The sequence below is a fragment of the Sapajus apella genome, unplaced genomic scaffold (genome assembly GCF_009761245.1).
Source record: "Sapajus apella isolate SASKATOON/1434 unplaced genomic scaffold, GSC_monkey_1.0 scaffold41, whole genome shotgun sequence".
NCBI classification, from domain to species: Eukaryota; Metazoa; Chordata; class Mammalia; order Primates; family Cebidae; genus Sapajus; species Sapajus apella.
In genome coordinates, this window is record NW_022436981.1 from 19992620 (window position 1) to 20013565 (window position 20946).

The following is a 20946-nucleotide window of genomic DNA, read 5'->3' on the forward strand; positions in this document are numbered from 1 at the left end:
GACCTCTGTCTTCATTCAGAGTTATCTGATATGAAAATGAGCTCAGTGCACAGAAGGACAGATTCAGACTAGGAAAATTGCCTCCCATATGGCAGGGTAGTGAATACTGTTAAGGATAAATTGAGGAATATTATCACCTTTATCAGAAAATGACACACAAAATGTCTCAAATTCCCAACATCAATTAACCTGTTTGTTCAATGTCATTAGCAATTATCATTTACTAAGCAATTCTCATTGTTCATTTGGAACATTTCTTTATTTAGCCCTTTAGAAGTCAATTTTGAATTGGCATGTCACTTTGCCCCAGGAGACACCATGGAAACTTGGAGAGACTAGCTAAAAGAAGTTTATTTTAAAATTACCTCTAAACAGAATTCTTTTTTATAAAAGAAACTGACACAAAACTGCTGTTTTGCAAATTGTTCTGAAAAAGTAGCCTTTTCATTTTAAATGACTTTAATACTTTAAAAAGATCAAATCAGAAACTGATAATAATGGTTTAACATTAATATTTAGATTGATTTTAGCTTCAGGTCTTCTTCATTTTGCTTATGGCTAACGTTTTAAATGACAGATTCTCTAACTTATACTTATTTTTTTGTACTTTATCCTCAGATTGTTTGTGGTAAAAAGTATTCAAAGAAACAAAAGACAGACATTTGTGTCCCTGAGACCTAAGCTAAATGGAAGAACTCTAATGTTGTTGTTTTCTTCTCTCATACTTCTAGAAGGTTAAGTTGGCAGATCCATGTTAAGAGACAATCCCCATTAACTATTATTATACAGCTATGATTAGCACCCCAACCACTCTGTAAGTAGAGATATGATTTGCTTTTATAAATGCTGGGTTTAGTTGTAAATTTAAGCTTGTTAGAACTGACATAAATTCTACAGGAAATTGTTCTTCAGACTTGGGGAATGTACCTTTTAGGGATAATGACAAATATGCTATTCCAGATCAAAACTATATTAATCAGACTGAAAATACACAATTTGTGAAGTGATTTCCATGTGTCTCTAAGTATATATATGTTACAAATAACAACTGTTTTAATCTTGGACTTGCATTGTTTGATATGTGTGTTTTCTTCTCCATAAGAGGATGGAAATAGAAGTTATCAAGGTTTGGCCTACCTGGTCAGTTGCTTGAGATGCTAGAACAGTGAAATGTATTATTAATGAGGCTTAAGAATCTACCCCACTCTCTTTCTCCTGGTTAATATTTGCTGATCTTATGTGTCTCATCTGACCTGCCTCCTGCAATGAGAAGATGTTCAGAGATGTAATGAGGATGTGAACACACAAGATTCATTCAGGGGGACTGGCAAAATATTATGGAAAATATTAGGGAAAGTTATAGATTATAGTCTTAAGTCTTTTGGAAGGCCAAAAGGTTTGATTGGGACAGGTTGAAGGCAGCCGGTCCACTATGTTAGTGAAAAGATAGGAATGATAAAAGGCTTTTCCAGTTTAAATGTGTTTACCCACATTCCTTTGTCTCTACTCTGTTTACTCAAGTAAACTTTGTGCTGGAAGGTCCTCTCAGGGGGAGATCAAAAGGGAATTACCTATTAATACTGTTTACTCTGGGCCCAGAACCTAAAGCTTTTATCATTTGTAAAACCATTTTTAAGCATGTTAATTATCCACAACTCTGTCGACTTAGAATCTCTGTTATGAAATCTTGACAAAATAAAAGCCTGGAGGTACAGGGAGTCTTGGTTGATCAGCTGCATTTTGCCCTCTGAAAGCAGCTGATAACCATCCCTGTGCCACTTGAATCACTGAACCAGACATGAGAGTGCATTTATTCATCTGTCCTCAAGTCAGGGTCTGCAGGACAGACCTCCGCAGGTGGTGACTGACTTATCAGATGGTGACCCTGACATGGTACCCATCACAGCAGGCACGCCAATGTGGAGCAAACCGACATCGCTGGAAGAAGGCATGGCAGACCTCCTGAGAACCAGAAAGCAAAGAGGACACTGTGGTCAGGTCAAGTAGTCGGTATGACTTTGGTACCCACTGGGATTGCGAAGCTTGGGGAGGCACTGTTTCAGCCTAGGGATTCATCATAGGACAGCAGTTATCAGCTCAACAGATAAAAGTACAGGATGTAATTCAAGCTGCTGCTTCCCAAAGCCTATGGTTCTTGGAAAAGAACATGCTGGACATAAAGCTCTGGGAACAAATGGGGGGAAATCATGCACAAACTCATCTAATGAATAGAAAAAAGGACAGGGAGATGATACAGCTATAGAAAATTGTCTTAAGCAAGCAACATTATAGAAGGAATTCTTAGCCTGCCCAGTAATTTATGATCAGCAGGGCAATCAGGTGTATGTTTATAAAAAGATAGGAAAAAAGGCTCCAGCAGGGAAGCTCTGCCCAAGCTGGCAACTGCTTGGGTGGGGAGGCAAGCAGCACAAGTGGAAAGCAGCAAGCAGCATCTAGGCAGGGCCCTATGCCACCGTGCTGCTCTCCACAGGTGTCCCACAGTGAAATTTCATGTGTTCTTTGTATACAAGCAACACCTCAAATTGTGGTTCTCTGCTAAGATTTAAGTAAAATTTAAAGATTTGTAAGACCTTTTTCTGATAGTAGCCACTGTTGTTATTCCAACTCTATACTTAATGTAGCTCCTTTAAAATCCAATTTAAGTAAAAAGGTAATCTCTCTAGACAGAAATTACAGCAATTCCATGAATTAGTAAAGAGCAATTAAAAGCCAGCCATATAGTTTTGCTCCTCAGTAAAAAAGGATTTCCTAATTGACTAATAATTTGCAAAACCTGTTCTCTATCTTAAAAGGTAACACTACTAGCACAAGCCTTATTTACCCTTAATTTTGTAAATTTAAATGATAAAATTCAATCAGCTATATGAGAAGGCCCACAAATTAGTTAAAAAGCCATTAAAAGCTAAGCATGTAAAACTGCACTTTACCCTTTAAAGGAGAACTTTGAACCAAATTAAATGATACTAGTTGAATTCAAAAGTAAAAATATTATGCCCATTCTCAGAAAGTGAAAAAATGTGTATGTAAGTGTGCTAAAAACATACGAGTGAATGATCGATTAGAGATAGTCTTTGCTCAGCTAGAAAGTTACTGTTTTCAGAACAGTTTGCCAGTTTAAGGTCTATATACTTGGTCTCCCTGAAAACTCAATTACAAGATTTAAGCTGTTCTACCTGTGACTTTAAGCACATGGTTAAAGTATATTCTTTAACTCTCCAATTCTAGAGATATTTTTAGATTTCCTCTTAAACCTTCATGTTACCAATTTCAACTTGTCATCTTAATAATTAATACAGTCAATTACTAAGTTATAATCCTAATATCATCAAGATTCCCTTAAGATAAGAGAAATTCAGAGCAGTATTACACTTCTCCATACCCAATGCTTCCACACTGTTTACTGATGAATCAGGTAAACAACAACAACAAAAAGGCTGCAGTCTGGTAAAGACCACATAATCTCATCACCCAGTCTAAGTTTACTAGCAGTCAAAGAGCTAAAATTGAATTGGAGCCCTAATTCTGGCATTAAAACCTTTTTCTGCTCAGTCTATAAATATAGCAAATAACATGGCTTACTCAGTTTCTCTACTACAAAATCTTAAAACAACTTTAATTGTCTAATTTTGGGCCCACAGCTCACTGCCAGGCCTATTACATTATGGTAATAAACAAGCAAAGTTACAAGTGATACATCATTGCTTAACCAAGACAGAAGCAGAAAGACAGAAATAGAAAGAAAAAATAAGTAAAAGGAAATAAAGTAAAAAGTAGAAATAGAAATATTAAGAAAGTTATAGATATAAGATTGTGCCTTAATAAGGAAGGTTATAAAACAAAGAGTTAAAGTATGTCTAGTTCATCAGTAAAAGCCATAAAAAATGTGATAGATGGAAATTTATGCAAGTAAGTTGTGTAAATCTTGTTTTGAAAGCCTAAGCAAGTTTTAAAACATTAATTGTCTAAAATATTTGGTGTGTAAACATATTGGTTAAAAGTTAAGCAAGTATCACCAGTCTTTCAGTAAAGTGGACTTTAAGATGAAGTACAACAGGTTTTTCTTGGAGCTCTAACCTGTTCTTTTACAAAGATTATAAAAAGCCTCTTAGCACAGGTACCAACACTAGAATTTTCAGTACAACAGCACCAGTCAAGAGACTGTGTCCTCATCAAAGGATGGAAAGAAAAAAAACTCAAGCCAGCATAAGAACAACTTTACAAGATCTACAACCTCAGATGATTCAGCTTCTGCAAACCACACAAACCCTAGACTTCACCTGAGGAATGCTGAAAAGGACAACACAAAAAACTAAGCAAATTCTGCTTAGGATTTGTTTATTTTTTATTCTTTCATTCTGCCTGCAACTTGTATTTGCTACCCTCTATCAACCCCATCTTCTAATCTACATTTTTCTGCCCTGTAACTTAAACTAACACCCCCTTCACAGCTTCTAACAATGCAACTGCTTGATTAAAGAGAAATTAACATACTTCAGTGAAGTTCCTCAGTAATGGAATATAGTAAACTGAAATGCCAAGTAATACTACAGGTCAGATACAAAAGATTCATAGTTAGACTTATAGTTTTTATAGCCTCAGCCGTAGTCATCCTGGCTACAGCTAGCGTTGCAGTGGCATCTATTACTGAGTCCCTACAAGCAGCTGCTTTTTGTAGATAATCTGGCCAAAAATCATGGAAAGGGTGCGAAATCATCTCTCCTGTTAGACTACCTTTCCTGGGTTTCACTCTTTACCTGGAAAAGAATGTGGCTGATTGTACTCATGATGGTGTTATGTTATTTGTTAATTCTAGGATGCAAAGCTTGAATAAAAGCGAGGACCACCTTGCCTAACAAGATCCCTGGCTGAATGCTTCAGTGACCAGCAAACAGAGACAGTCACATGGCTACAGTTTACTACATGAGAGCTACAATCTTGTATGTGTCCATCCCTTTTGGACACATACAAGATTGTAGCTCTCATGTAATAAACTGTAGCCATCTGACTGTCTTTTATTATAAAGAGCCTACTTTTATTAAAAAGAAAAAGGGGGCGATGTTGAGATTCACTCGGAGTAGGTGGCAAAATATTATGGAACATATTAGGGAATGTTATAAATTATAGTCTCAAACCTTTTGGAAGGCTGAAAGATTTTATTGGGACAGGTTGAAGGCAGCTGGTCCATTACATTAGAGAAAAGATAGAGAAGATAAAAGGCTTTCCCAGTTTAAATCTGTTTACCATACATCCTTTTGTCTCTACTCTGTTTACTCATGTAAACCTTGTGCTGGATAATCCTCTCGGGGGGACATCAAAGAGGAATTACCTGTTCATAGTGTTTACTCTGGGCTTGGAAACTAAAGCTTTTATTGTTCATCAAATCACTCTTTTAACCACGTTAATTATTCACAAGTATGTTGACTTAGAACCTCTGTTATGAAACCTTGATGGAATAAATGTGTGGATGCACAGGGAGTCTTGGTTGATTGGCTGCATTTCGCCCTCTGAAAGCAGCCAACGACCATCTCTAGCCCACTTGAATCACTGAACCAGGTGTGAGAGTGTATTTATTCATCTGTCGTTGAGTCAGGGTCTCCAGGACAGACCTCCTCAGGTGGTGATAAATGTCTCAAGAGGCTATCTCTAGCCCCACAATGACTTGGGTTGAACATTTTTGGGGAATATGGCTATTATAAAATTTGTTATTCTTTATTATAATTACCTTTTTGTTTTTTCTGGTTTTTACTTTGTATTTCTTATTAAATCTATTATAATTTAATGCAAGAAGCATATCTTCTTTTCATTCAATCTATCATACAATGTTGTGGGTGTAACAAAATTTATATTCGGTTCATCCTTTTTGGACACATACAAGATTGTAGCTTTCATGTAGTAAACTGTAGCCATGTGACTGTCTCTGGACTATGATATCTAAATGATACATTTAATTTCAGAGCTGAATCAGCAAAGACTCTTCTTGTCTTACCATGGAACAACTATTATGGTGTATGTTTGTTCAGATAACAGAATGTTTATTAATCTTGGTTCTTTTGTGAACATGTAGAATGAGGGATATGTTACCTTTGCTTGTTAATCACTGATATTTTGGAGTTAAAATTTATTCCTCACAGACTATTTGTAGCTATCCTAAGTAATATAGGGTTATAAGATGCTAGTAACATGCTTTGTCTATGATGTATAAAAATATGAATTGAATGAGTGAATAAATGATACTTTTCCTCCTCAGCTGAAACTTCAGATGTCACTAACTTTGAAAGCTGATATTCATGTTGAAAAGCTCTTGTAAATCATGTAAGCACTTTTGAAATTAATCTTTTTCAGGACTTGCTATACAAAATGTTTACCAATGTCAAAAACTTAGATCTGAGATTTTACCCTGGTTACAATGTAATGACATAGGCTGCCACAGTTTCATAAACACTGGAAGAAGATAGGAGAGGACTCTCAGGTCAGTGACAAAGGACCTCACTCATCATGACATGGCAGGCAACATGCATTTTATGTCTGTTTTGGTTCTCCTTATCCCCCAAGTCTCACAGAGTGATGCAGAGCACAGAGTGACTCAGGATTCAGATAAATGCTGCACAAGTGATGAATATCCATCACAGTGAGGAAAGCTTAGCTAGCAACACCCTAATCCTTTAAAGTGGCTGCAGGCAAACCTTCTTGAATCTTGTCCTGGTGAAGAAACAAATTTATTTACTTCTCCGGAGAGAGACATTATCCAATTTCCAAGTTTTCATGCTATACAAGCATTCTCTAAAACATAGCCCTGAGTCTGTGTATCTTCCATTCACGGGCATTTTAACCTGTGCTTGGGAGACACAGAGACTCACAAGACATTCACCAAAAATTGTCTCCCAGAAATTAAGAAAACAGATGTTTAAAAACTTCACTTTTTATAGGGACTGGCAGATTATGACTTTCCACAAAAATTATTTTATCCTTTCATTTACTCGTTCAACAACTATTTATTGAAATACTTTTATAAAATAAATAGAGGGCTTAACCCTTAATACATATTTAACTGCCCAAAGTATGTAACACTTTCATCAATGAGTTTCATAGGAGAAAGTTTGAAAACTTCAAATATGTAAGATTAGGTATAGACAAGGTTAGGCATGATTGGGAATGAGATAAAAACAACACCAATAATACCTAATAATTTTAACACCTGTTGCGTACCGGATGGTTGTGAATAGATTATGTCATCTGTTAAAAACAGCATAATGAGGAATGCTCTATTATTATCTGTATTTTATTTGTAGAGTGTTTAATAGTTTAATTTAAGACTAGCATTACTGAGATGAGTGAGGCAGGGTTAAGAAGTAAAAGGCCAGATCTTGTTGCCATTTAAAAACTTGGTATCAATAACATTCTTCACCAAATAGCATGGTACCGCCATAAAAACAATCACATAGACCAATGAAATAGAATACAGACCCCAGAAGCAAAACCATACATCTACAGTGAACACATTTTCAACAAAGGTTTCGAGAGCATACACTGAGGAAAGGCAGTCTCTTCAATAAACGGTGTGGGAAAATTGGATATCCATGTGCAGAAAGTCTTGTGTATGGCAAGACCTCTTGCCACATACAAAAATTGAATCAAAATGGATTAAAGATTTAAATCTAAGATCTCAAACTATGAAAGTACTGTAAGAAAACACTGGGGAAGCTCTTTAGCACATTGCACGAGGCAACAATTTATTAATAATAGCCCACAAGCACAGACAATCAAAGCAAAATGGACAAGTGGGATCACATCAAGTTAAAAAGCTTCTGCACAGTGAATAAATCATTCAGCAAAGAGAAGAAACAACCCACGGATTGGGAGAAAATATTTGCAAAATATACATCTGACAAGGAATTAATATCCAAAATATATAAGGAGCTCAAACAACTCTATAGGAAAGTATCCAAGGATCTGCTTTAAAAGTGGGCAAATGATCTGAATAGCCATTTCTCAAAAGAACACATACAAATGGCAAACAAGTATATTAAAAAATGCTCAACATCATTGACTATCAGAAAAAAGTAAATCAAAACTAGAACAAGATATCATCTCACTCCTGATAAAACTGCTTTTATCCAAAATACAGGCAATAACAAATGCTGGAGACAGTGTGGAGAAAAAGAAACTCTCTTACACTGTTGGTGGGAATGTCAATTAATACAACCACTATACAGAATGGTTTGGAGATTCCTCAAAAAATGTAAAAATATAACTCCTCTATTGTATTAGTTTTTTCTTTCTGTAAGACATAACTGAGCCTGGGAAATTTATAAGGAAAAAAGGTTTAATTGGTTCACAGTTCTGCAGGCTGTACAGGAAACACAGAAGCTTCTATTTCTTGGGAGGCCTCAGAAAGCTCCCAATCATGACAGAAGGCAAAGGGGGAACAAGGCAGTTCACATGGCTGTAGCAGCAGGAAGAGAGAGAAGGTAAAGGTGCCACACACTTTTAAACTACCAGATCTCACAAGAACTCACTATTGCCACAACAGCACCAAGAGGTGAAATCATAAAAAACTGCCCTCATGATCCAGTCACCTCCCACTATGCCCTACTTTTAATATTGAGGATTACAATTCAACAAGATATTTGGGCAGAACACACAGACCAAACCATATCTCTTATAATCCAGTCATCCCACTGCTAGGGATATACCCAAAGGAAAGAACACTAGTATATCAAAGAGATAGATAGATAAAATTATATATGTATATATCCAAATATATATATATATGTGTGTGTGTGTGTGTGTGTGTGTGTGTGTGTATATATATATTCATTCCTGTTTCTCTGTATAATCTTGATACTACAGACATTTGGGAGCAAGGGAGAACCTGGCCACTGGAGAGATGCTATAGCACAAGCAAAGTTAGTGCAGAGGTGTAAGGGCCAAGAATAATAGAGCAGAAACAAGTATTGTAGAGAAAGTCTACTGTTCCATATATCAACCTGGAGCTTTCCCACATGGAAAACAAACAAATCTTAAAATCAGCCCAGCTGGGCTAATAATCCTTGCAAAGGCTATTGCAGAATAGCTGCAGCTATGGTGAACCAAAACCTCAAGAAAATATTTCAATAATTCAGGGAATGTTTATTGGGAGAATCATTCATTCAGGAAATTTTATTTGTCAAATCTGCTTCGAGTGAATTGGTCGTTTTCTGAACTGTGTTTCAATGCATCATATTTTGATAATTTTTCTGCTAATTGGGCAGGACTAAAACAAAATCAGGGGCTTTTCAGTCAGGAATTAGCTTTGGTGGCCTCTGGAGGGGATCAAGTTGGCTCTATCAGTGGAGAAAATATAAAAATGTAAAGGTGGCCAGGCGCGGTGGCTCCAGCCTGTAATCCCATCACTTTGGGAGGCCGAGGCGGGCAGATCACGAGGTCAAGAGATTGAGACCATCCTGGCCAACATGGTGAACCATGTCTCTACTAAAAATACAAAAATTAGCTGGGCGTGGTGGTGTGTGCCTGTAGTCCCAGCTACTCCGGAGGCTGAGGCAGGAGAATTGCTTGAACCTGGGAAGCAGAGGTTGCGGTGAGCTGAGATTGTGCCACTGCACTCCAGCCTGGCGCCTGGAGACAGAGTGAGACTCTGTCTCAAAAAAAAAAAAAAAGTAACGGTTACTAAAACATATGGGGAAGAAATGAAATTGAAACAAATAGTAAAGAGGTCAAACAGCTACCCTATTCCTTTCCTTAAAAGTCAGTTTAACTTTGGGCAGAGTAGCTAGGAGTAGGCCTATGGAGATCAACAGATTATCTCTCTAGGCAACCTGTACAGAAACATTCTGTGTGAGAAGTGTATTTTTAAATCTTCAGGAAGATGAAAATAAGAAATGTACAGCTAAAATTATTTAAATTACATAGCTAAAGCTTTGGTTTGTAGACTTATCTGAATAGCAGTAAATCATTTTCATATTTATCCCTTATGCATCTCTGTAATTCTGAGAGGAGTCAAACTAAAATGTACATTGAGGCCATCTGTAATTGAATTGTTATACAAAAGAAATATCTTAGCACCCTAATATATAACTATTTTACTGTTACTGATATTCTGTGGTTTTATTTTATTCTTATTTCTCTGGAAATTATTTTCTTTTTAGTCTGACTTAGTGTTGTTTCTACACTTATTAGCATTCCTTTGAATTTTTGAAGACTATGAATTAGTATGTAATTAATACAATTAAAAATTGATAACAAATGAAGAAATCTCATTGAAGTATTACTTATTCGTATTTTTTGTTTTGTTATGTCTTGTTATTAAATATCAGACAGATCACATACATTGATCCATAGTTTTATTAATACAAAATTTTGGATCATCAAGAGATACATATGAATAAATAACACTGACAAAGAGTCAATTCAGAAAATAATTAAACACCTTGTCTTCTGTCCTGTCTTTTGTGACTGCAGTGCTTAACATTTTTTTTTTTTTTTTTTTAGTCTTCAGTGACAGTTTTTCAGTCAAGTTCATCCCTTCCTTTAAATCAAGAGTTTCCATGTGATTTTAAGACTTTAGGTTGGCTTCACATTATTATGTCAGTGAAGTACCTGGGGAAGGTGACACTCTCCCTGTGATAGTATCCTGTCAATTTCCTCCCACATTCTTTTCTTTCCAGGGTATAATATTAGGTACAGACTTTATTAAAGAAAGGATTTATTGGTCTCAAAACACTAGCAAAGCCATATTTTCTGTAATATGGAATTTCAAATGCTCGTGTCAAAACCTTTATTATTTTCTTCTTCTATATTATCTGTTCACTTTCTTGATGTATTTCATTATCTTTATTCTTTTAAAACAAAATGGCATAACCTAGAAGATAAGAAAAGCTATGGCTTCATGAGTGGAGTTCAAAGGCAAGGATTACATGGTCAAAGACAATTTTATAACCATATAAGATTTAAAGTTATTTCAGAAATATTTAAATAACTTCCCCCAAATTTTAATAATTTAGTGTTATTTTGCCATAGTGTCTAAAATTTAATGGAAATTGAACTTTTAATTTTTTCCCATTTTAAAGAGTTTTCTTTCTTTCTTAAGTTTTAGAGTACTTAAAAATACCTCAAGCCAAATAAATTACCACTAGTCATGTATACATGCAAGCACATATCATCCATAGACAAATATCAATGGGATCCTCTTGAATTTGGTTGTTCTTTCATGTAAACATGTATAAAATCATGTTCATAAATGGTATTCACTATATCCCAAACAATAAAATAAATATCCATGAGTAAATAAATAAGTGGTAGAGAAGGGACAACTCTTCTCTGCAGAAAATAATTCAGTACATGCATGTGTAAGTAATGAGAGAAATAGATCAGTGTTGTAGAATTACAGCAATAACTGCAATAGACAAGATCCACTAATGACTTCTACAATTACTGGCTAAAATTCTAAAGAGAAACAAAATATTTGCATAACCTACAGCATCTCTTCACAAATAGTCTTTTATAACTATGATGATTTTAGCATACGTTCAACCTCTAAGAGATGGAGCTGATGTCCCCTCTTGAGTGTGAGTTGAATATAGAAATTCACTTCTAATAAATTGAATACGAAAGGGGAAAGTGGTAAATTTACACTGCAGAACATTGGTAGATACAGCCATAATCAAGTGATCAAGATCAGCATCACCTGTAATAACAGATACTGGTATCATGTGTCCTCAATATGTGATGAGAAGGGCATATCACCTGTCTGATACCTTTCCTCCAAATACATATATTCTGCGTAATCATGAGAAATTAAAAGAAACTCAATTTAAGGAACAATCTAAAAAACACCTGACCAGTATTGAAAAATATTTCCTCAGGAAATTTAAGGTAAGACTGGGTAACTCTTACCAATTTAAGGAAACTAAGGAGACGTGACAACTAAATGCAGTGCAGAATCCTGGATTGTATCCTGGAAATGTCCATTAGTGAAAAACTGGCATATCTGAATAAACTCTGTATTTCAATTGATAGTGCTGTACCAATGTTACGTTCTTCATTTTGCTTATTATAGTTATATATATACTATCATTGTTATGTAAAATTTTAACATTAAAGAAAACTGGCTGAAACATATTTGAAACTGTTACCATTTCTAGTATTCTGTAAATTTAACATTATTTCAAAATAAAGAAGTTTTAGAAAGAATATTCAGAATCACTGTTTTATTAAACATTCTTAAAAATTTAAATCCTGTACTATCACTACAGTTATTATCTTACCTGACAACTAAGATATCCCTGCTATATTTTTCTATATCCCACCTGTTGTTCTTTATTATATGCTTATGTGATCATCTGTTAATATGTCTTCTGGATGGTGGTATACAGCAACGGGAACAATTCCTGATTCACAAGGGCCTCAAGATTTATATAATAAATTTATCTGAAATCTATTTCCAAATATTTAGAAGGAGTTCATGTGAGGTTTACTACATTTAATGGTGTACTCAATATTAAAATTATTTGCTTCAGAGAAATAAGAAGAAAACTATTTCAAAATCAAAATGACATAATTAGTATACTAAATTGATTCAAATTAATTCTGTATATAGTATTTTATACACAAAATAATTTGAGAAAGGAGTTTTTATAATTTAATATAAAGTAGGATCCTTAATTTTTCACAATCTCAAATAAGTTTATTGAAATATGATATAACGTATACATGATAATATTTCAATAGCATAATGAATTTTTATACATGTACTTTTTCAATTTGAGAAAAACTAATTAAATTCCTTCAATATCAATCTCTAATCCTCTGGGCACCTCTAACAACTCATTATACTGTAACATAGAAATAATACAGTCATTTTAATTATTTCTAAACCTACTGAGTACTTTTATGATTATTTTAAAATAAGCCACCTGACAGTGTACCAATTGTCCTGAGAAATGAAGGTTCATTAGTTTGAGTGAATGAATTGTTTAATGGTGTATTCATTCTTGCCTCACAGGGAATCTGAGGAAGTAGATATGGAAATTTCCACATAGATTCCTGTATTATTCATTAAAAAATATGTACTTATTGTAAATTATATGAGTTTTGGTTTTTATAAATGTGAAATAATAAATTTTAATACTATCTATGCCCTGTGGAGATTTGATTTATATGTTTCTAAGTACAAATAATATCTCAGTAATTTCTTCCAGAGTTTTTTATGTTCAAAAGACTATACTTCCTTCATGTATTGGCATGTTACTTGAATATATTGTTTCTGATATATATGTTGTTATTTGTAATAGAAATAGACATCCATGCAATGTAATGAATTGTTTTATAAAAAGCAAATGCTTCATTTTAATTTGTGTAAAAATGTAGAAAAAAGAATTTGTTAGAAGCAAAGTGATACTCAGTTTTCCAGTACTTGTGAAACGTAAGATTCATGATCATGATCATGATGATGGTTTTGAAGAACATGACAGTAACAAAGCTAACCCTGGACTTCTATACTGCGAGCTTTACAACTCACATGAAGAGAAGGATTGCTTCTATCCCTATTTCACAAATGAGGGAGAGAAAAATGCAGTAAACTTTCTGAATTCAGAAAACAAAGATTGAAACCTATGCAGGGATTTGATTTCACAGAAGTTTGCCTTGTAGGTCTGGGGTAGTTTTAAACATCTGCATTTTGTACAACACCCAGTTTTTGTGTTTTACAATATTTATCCTAGATAATGCTGATGCACAGAGTATATATTTAATAAATATTTACTGTTGAGCCATTCATATGTTTTGGATATTGATATGTTTAAAAGCCATCTTAGGCCGGGCGCGGTGGCTCAAGCCTGTAATCCCAGCACTTTGGGAGGCCGAGGCGGGTGGATCACGAGGTCAAGAGATCGAGACAATCCTGGTCAACATGGTGAAACCCCGTCTCTACTAAAAATACAAAAAATTAGCTGGGCATGGTGGCGCGTGCCTGTGGTACCAGCTACTCAGGAGGCTGAGGCAGGAGAATTGCCTGAACCCAGGAGGCGGAGGTTGCGGTGAGCCGAGATCGCGCCATTGCACTCCAGCCTGGGTAACAAGAGCGAAACTCCGTCCCAAGAAAAAAAAAAAAAAAAAAAAAGCCATCTTGACTTTTGGAATTACTAACTTTATGGCATTACTGATTATGATAATTAAAGCAAATGCTTCATAGGATGGTTGAAAGGGGATTCTTGATGAGATGTACAAATCTCAGGGCTTGGGGTTGTTGTTAAGGCTGCAGAAATGAGTTCAGTAGATCATCCCATGACAGAAACATGCATTCAGTAACATTTTCAGGCTGAAAAATATTCCATATGACTATACTCTAAAGATTATAAAAACAGGATGGAGTCATAAATCTAAACCTTTTCATTACTAGAACTAATTGGTATTGTACTATGTTTAGGCCTTTACTTTCTTTTGAATGAAAGAAAATGTTAAGTATCTGTTTTATATAGAGTTGAGTAAGAAATTTTGCCAATTTTACCAATTTTTCAGGGAAAGAGATTTTATTTTTCTCGTATTACCCATGGCCTGGTAAAGTTGTAGCAGTAACATTGTTTCCCACCCTGAGTTAGCTGCCCTGATGTTTTCTAAAAATATCTAGAATTTTTGTATCTTTGAAAACTGGTTCCTGGTCACATATCTTTAAAAAGTATACCCAGTAAACTTTCTAGATACTATCATCAGCTCATTGAATTTAAATGGCTGTTCCCTCATTCCCATAACAAGCTTTCCCAGTACATTTTCTTCTTGAACTTTCACAGAATGTAGCAACTTACAGAAAAAAAAAAAAAAGCAAGGAAGAAGAACTGCATAACTTTAAAGCATAATAATACGAATAAAACAAATTTTAATAAGTGTGATAAATAATCTCTGCATAGAAGGAAATAAAGTTCTGAGTGTAATAGTAGAGGCTGTTTGTTAGAAAGGAAAGATTCACAAAAAATAGGTAGTAGCAAACTTAAAAGAGCAAGATTATAAATTCTGATCCATCATTTCTTTATCAAATATTACAATCAATTTCTCTGCCACAACAGTCTCTTGTAATTCTGTTTTCATCTTCCCTCCTAGGAAGCAAAGCCTAGGAGAAAGGCAGAGCAGTTCTCCAAAAAGCCATTACAAAATGATGAGGCAGCATGATTTAGCGGAAAGGGTACAGGTTTCAGAATCAGATATACCACTCTCTGGATCCTCACTGAAGTCATTGCCTTGAACAAGATTCTTAATTGTAATACTACAAACCATTCTAATCAGCTGAACATATACATATACATTAAGATGAGGTCAAATTTGTGAAAGAACACAGGATTTTTCAAAGAAATAGAAATATTGGTCAGTAACAAATGGAGAAGTGAAGAAAAAAGGCAGATGCAATTTTATAACCTTCATTTATCTACCTAACATTGATCTAACTTAGTTTATACTAATTCTCCGTGTGTCTCACAAATTGTAGAGCAAGAGAATATTATTGGTTCCACCTATATTTAAACTTACCTATTCATCTACAATTAGGTGAATAAAATTTACAATTTATGTCACATTAAATGCATAATAGCTTCTGGAGTTCTTTTAAAAAGAAGTGTATAGTCTATGCAGACCCTCTAATAGTAGGCCACTACATTTGATTGATTAGCTACTTAGCAAACAAGTCTATTCTCATTTATAAATGTCCAAAGATGCCCCAATTTAATATGATCTAAATATTTCAACTATTACATTATTTCAGTAGTGACTATCAATTTGTTCATGTTTTGCTGTATCTACAACCCTTTTATAGTTCATTCTGGCTGCCATGACAGAACACCACAGACCAAGTGGATTACAAACAACAGAAATTTTTTCTCATAGTAATGGAGTTGAAGAAGTCTCAAGATCAAGGCGCCAGCAGATTTAGAGTCTTGTATGGACCATCTTCTGATATACAGATACAGGAGTAAATGAGCTTTCTGAGATTGCTTTTTTAAAGGACACTAATCCCATTAATAAAAGCCCTTATGACCCAATCACCTCCCAAAGGCCTCATCCCCCAATACCTTATACTGGGAACTAGGTTTCAATGTATGCATTTGGGGGAAGGGGTACCTGTTTACTCAATAGAATTTCTATACAATATGACTTTGACTCTCTTTCCATTTAAGAGAAGTCTGATTCTTCATCACCATTGGTCTTCAAAGGCCAATGCCATTCTTCATGTTTATATTGGGCTGTTTACATTGGCTGTTAGCTGAGAGATCAGCTGGTGCTGTCTATGGAAGTGCTCAGGTATGGTCTCTCCAGCATGGATGTTTCAGAGTCATTCTTCATGGCACTGGCCTTTGTCTTGATTTTGACAATGACAGATAGCAAATATGATGTACATAGGGACTTGAAATGTTCTTTTGCACTGGAAGTTGGCTTTTCTTGATAATGAAAACTCTTCATTCATCACATGAACAAGACTGGGTTAGAAGAATGAGAGAGACCCTTAGTCTTCTCAGACATTCCAGCTCCCAACTTCCACAGACATATGACTGAGGTACCTTAAACTATCCAGCCTCAGCTGACCTGCACCAGGACTAAAAATCTACTAGAACAATATACAGTACCATGAAGAAATAATAAATTTGTATGCTTTAACTTGCTTAGAGTATCTTGTTTTGCAAGATAAGTTAACTAATACAAAAATTAGAAGTGGGGTACTATATAGCCAAAAATTCTAAAACATAATTGCATGTGATTTGAAATGATGGCTGGAACAAGAAACAGAAATGTGGAAACTCTAAGAAAACTGGAAAATGATAAGAAAATTGTTAGTAAATGTGCAAAAATAGTGAGGAAACATTGAAACAGGCTAAAAATACTGTGTCTCATATGTAATAGCAAAAACAATTAAAAATTGTACCCTATTGGGAACATGGAAGATGGAAAAAAATCTAATGGACATGTAGACCTGGTTAAGGCTGTTTCTCAGCAAAATATTGAAGCATTGTATGGAAAGAAAGACATGTGTGAAAGAAAACAGTTTACAAGCAGAATTTATAGTATAAAGGATCCAGTGTTTTGAAAACGTGGAGATTGAAAATTTGTTCATCTCCATTCTTTCAAAAGCAAATATCTTTAAAGTAAGAAATCATGAAATAAAAACCAAGTGAGTGGCTATAAGTTCTTTAAAAATATTTTAGAAAGATTTAATGGGGGGTAACTGTAGACATTCTAGACTAGGCAAAAGTCTTCCAGGAATTTTAAGGACTGTTCCATATTAACCTGATACATGCATCAAACTAGAGAAAAGGATGCTTTGAAAATAACTTATCTACATGGTACTTAAAAATCATATATGCATATGATATTTGGAGGAAAGAAAATGAATAGTAGAGCAGACAGTTAATAGATAGACAAATGATGGACAGAACCATAAAAATTCCAATTTTAAATGGGAAATAAGTAAAATAGAAGGCAGATGATGACTGCATATTAGAATAATTCTACAGCACGCTATGGTAAGGCTATGTTCCAGTTGCCTTTTGCTAGATTGCAAATTACATTAAGTCTTAGATGTTTAAAACAAGGATCTTATTTTGTTCAACATTTTGTGGGACAAGGATTTAGTGAGATTGACTAAAAGTTCTCAATGTCTCTTATGCAATTTAAAGGCAGATGTTATATATGGTGAAAATTCAACACGTTTGGGCATCCAAGATGGCTCACACTTGCCTGAGTGCTTGTATTGGCTGTCACCTGAGAGTTCAGCTGGTGCTACCTATGGAAGCACTGAGGTATGGTCTCTCCGCTATAGACATTTCAGAGTCATCAGACTTGTTACCTGGAGACTGCATTTCAAAGAAGAGTGCTCCAAGAGAAATTGGGGAAAATGAATGGTTTTTCTGGTCTATACTCAGTATAAATTCCTTCAGCCATCAGAGTGTGGTTTCTTGTGGTTTCTTCCTAATCGTGATGAGGTGAAAATAAATTATTCCAAGTCAAGAGTGCTATTCTTTATATCCCATGGAAGCAATTGACCATATATTTTTGAGTCTATTCCTGGACTCTCAATTCTGCTCTGCTGGTCATTAATCTTTATGTAAATATCACAGTCTTAATAAGTGTAGTTTTATTGAAGAGGAGTTTTCTTGGGATTAGAAAGCATAAGTCATTTAAATTTCCTGTTCAATTTCAAAGTTGTGTTAGTATTCTAAGTTCTTGCATTTCCATATGAATATTTGAATCAGCTTGTCAATTTCTACAAAAAAAAAAAAACTGCTGAAAGTTGTTTTCAGATTGTGTTGAAAATTCAGAGACCAATTTTCAGAGAACTGAATTCTTAACATTGTTGAGTCCCCGAACAATAAACACAGTATCTCCATATATTTAGATCTTTTAACATTTATTTCAGCAATATTCTAGTGTTGAAGAGAATGTACATCTTTTGTCATATTTATCCCTAATTATTTGAATGCTTTATAATACCATATATTATTTCCAATTTGATTATTAATTTCTAACATACAGAAATACAATTGAATTTTCATATTGACCTAATTGACTGCAACTTTCTAAAATGCAAACAGTCATTTCAACAACTTTTTTGTAGATTCTATAGGACTTTCTACATAGATGACCATCAGTATACCTCCTACAAATTTGAAAGGCACAGAAAAGTAGGACAATATTAATAAATTCATATATTTTAAAATCTCAATTTGTCTCGGCTCCTCACATTGCCTGGTCCTTGCTCAGAAGATCACAGATTGTCTGGTGAATTCTATGATCTTTAGACTACACCATTAGTGTAGTGCCTCATGGTTTCTCTGTCTCTCTCTCACTCCCCTACTAAGACAGCCAGGTGAGAAGGGGTTCCCAGAGAAGCGCCAACTAGCCTGAGCGCTGGGAAGAGTACATACCCAGGTGAAGCCATGGAAATTTAAATACTTTGCAGTGGGGAGAAGCCTGGCCCCTCCTTTTCTTGGGTGGAACCTGGAATTCAATCTGTGAGGCTTCTGAAGCCTACTGGTAGAAAAACACATTCTCTAGCTTTACCAACAGTCTCTGTTTCCCCTTTTCTTCCTTCTCACCCAATAAAACCCTGCCTTACTCCCCTTTAAGTCCTGTACCACTACCACCTACATTTCTCAGAGAAGAAAAATCTAAGTCATGGTGACTTGGTTTCCTTTTATTTAGGTAATTTCAACATAGGTCATTTTTTGATTCCAACTCTTTCAGTTTAAAAGCATTTTTCAAAGTGTGATGCAAGGATTCCAATGAGTCCTCAAAACCTATTCTGTGGGTCTGTGAGATCAGATATCTTCATATAAGATGTTGTCCTTTAGTCTCAATCTGTCACAAATATGTAGTTCAGTTTTCCACTGGCTACATAATGTGATTTTACACCAGATTGAACGCTTTCTCAGATATGAAGGTCCAGCAGTCTTCTACTAAGCCGTATATTAAATAAATTTGAGAAAATGTAAAACAAGCCCTGTCCTCCCTCTAATAATTTTTTGTTTGTTTGGAAAATATTATTCTTTATCAAGATCATGTTATTTTTGTTAACAGATATATTACTGTTATTTTTAAATGAATTAATTTATAATTATTTTTAAACACTCTAATTTAGTTTATGGTAAATATTCCCAGATATAACCAGTGGTGTGTTGGAACTAGCTTGCCTGGCCTTGTGAAAACTAATTGTGCACATGTCTTTCCAATTGTGTCTTCAGTGATATCACATTAGTAGCCTGACACTGAAAATGCTAGAAGTATAGCCGGGCAGGGTGGCTCATGCCTGTAATCCCAGCACTTTGGGAGGTCGAGGTGGGCAGATCACTAGGTCAGGAGATTGAGACCATCCTGGCCAAAATTGCACAATTCCACTCCACCCTGGGGACAGAAGAGACTTCATCTCAAAAAGAAAGAAAGAAAGAAAAAAAACAAAATGGTAGAAGTATTGATATCACAACGAACAGTAAATACAATAAATAAGGATTTGTTCACCCATTTCTTCCCCAAAGAGCCTGTTGTTAAATATATATCACATTATTGCATAAAACCCTCCTGATAAAAATGTCTTTCTATTCCTTGGAATGAAAAAGTTTGAGAACAAAGACTCCGTAGCCATCAGTGCATTGCCAGCTATAATCAGTTTGAAAAATCCTGACTTTTACTAACAGAATATCCTTTTTACTAATTTTCAAATCTCTATAGCAAATTCGTGGAAACATATGGAACACATGCGAACACATTGTTGCAAATTTTGCTTCAAATCTATACATGTCTAATTGATCTGATACTGGGGAAACTGAACCACTAACACTATGGGTCTTCCAATAAAAGTTTTAGATGTTTATTTACTGACAGAATAAAAATCAAACAATCAAAAAGAATAAATCTACTACACGTCCCTAAAAAGAAAAGAAAAAGAAAAAACTTTTACTGAATCTTTGCAGAGAAAACAGTGTGTTTTCTTTGTTTTAATATAATAGTACAGAACACATGCATTATTTTAGAGTGGCTGAATCCTTTATTTAAAATAATTATTCACTAGAACATAAAAACTACGAACTCTTAGTCTGGTCACTTACTAAATATTTGAACTAATTGACTCTTAGTGGCTAAATGACCTTGGCCAAGTTATCTGTACTAGTTTTAAAATTAGGATAATTGTACCAGTACTGTCCAAATCACATGACTATTTTAAGTATCAAATGAAAAAATTAGTGTTAAAATACTTTGTATATAGAACAGTGTTCTATGAATACATTACAAAATAAAACATTAATATTTGTATAATGTTATAAAAACATAATGGAAAAAACTAAATATTGTTTTATGTAGTTTATGTATACCTTTATATCTCCTGAGGCAGGAGATGAAAACACATCTTTAATAAGTAGAAAGCAGTATTACTCAAATCTGTTTATATATATGTTA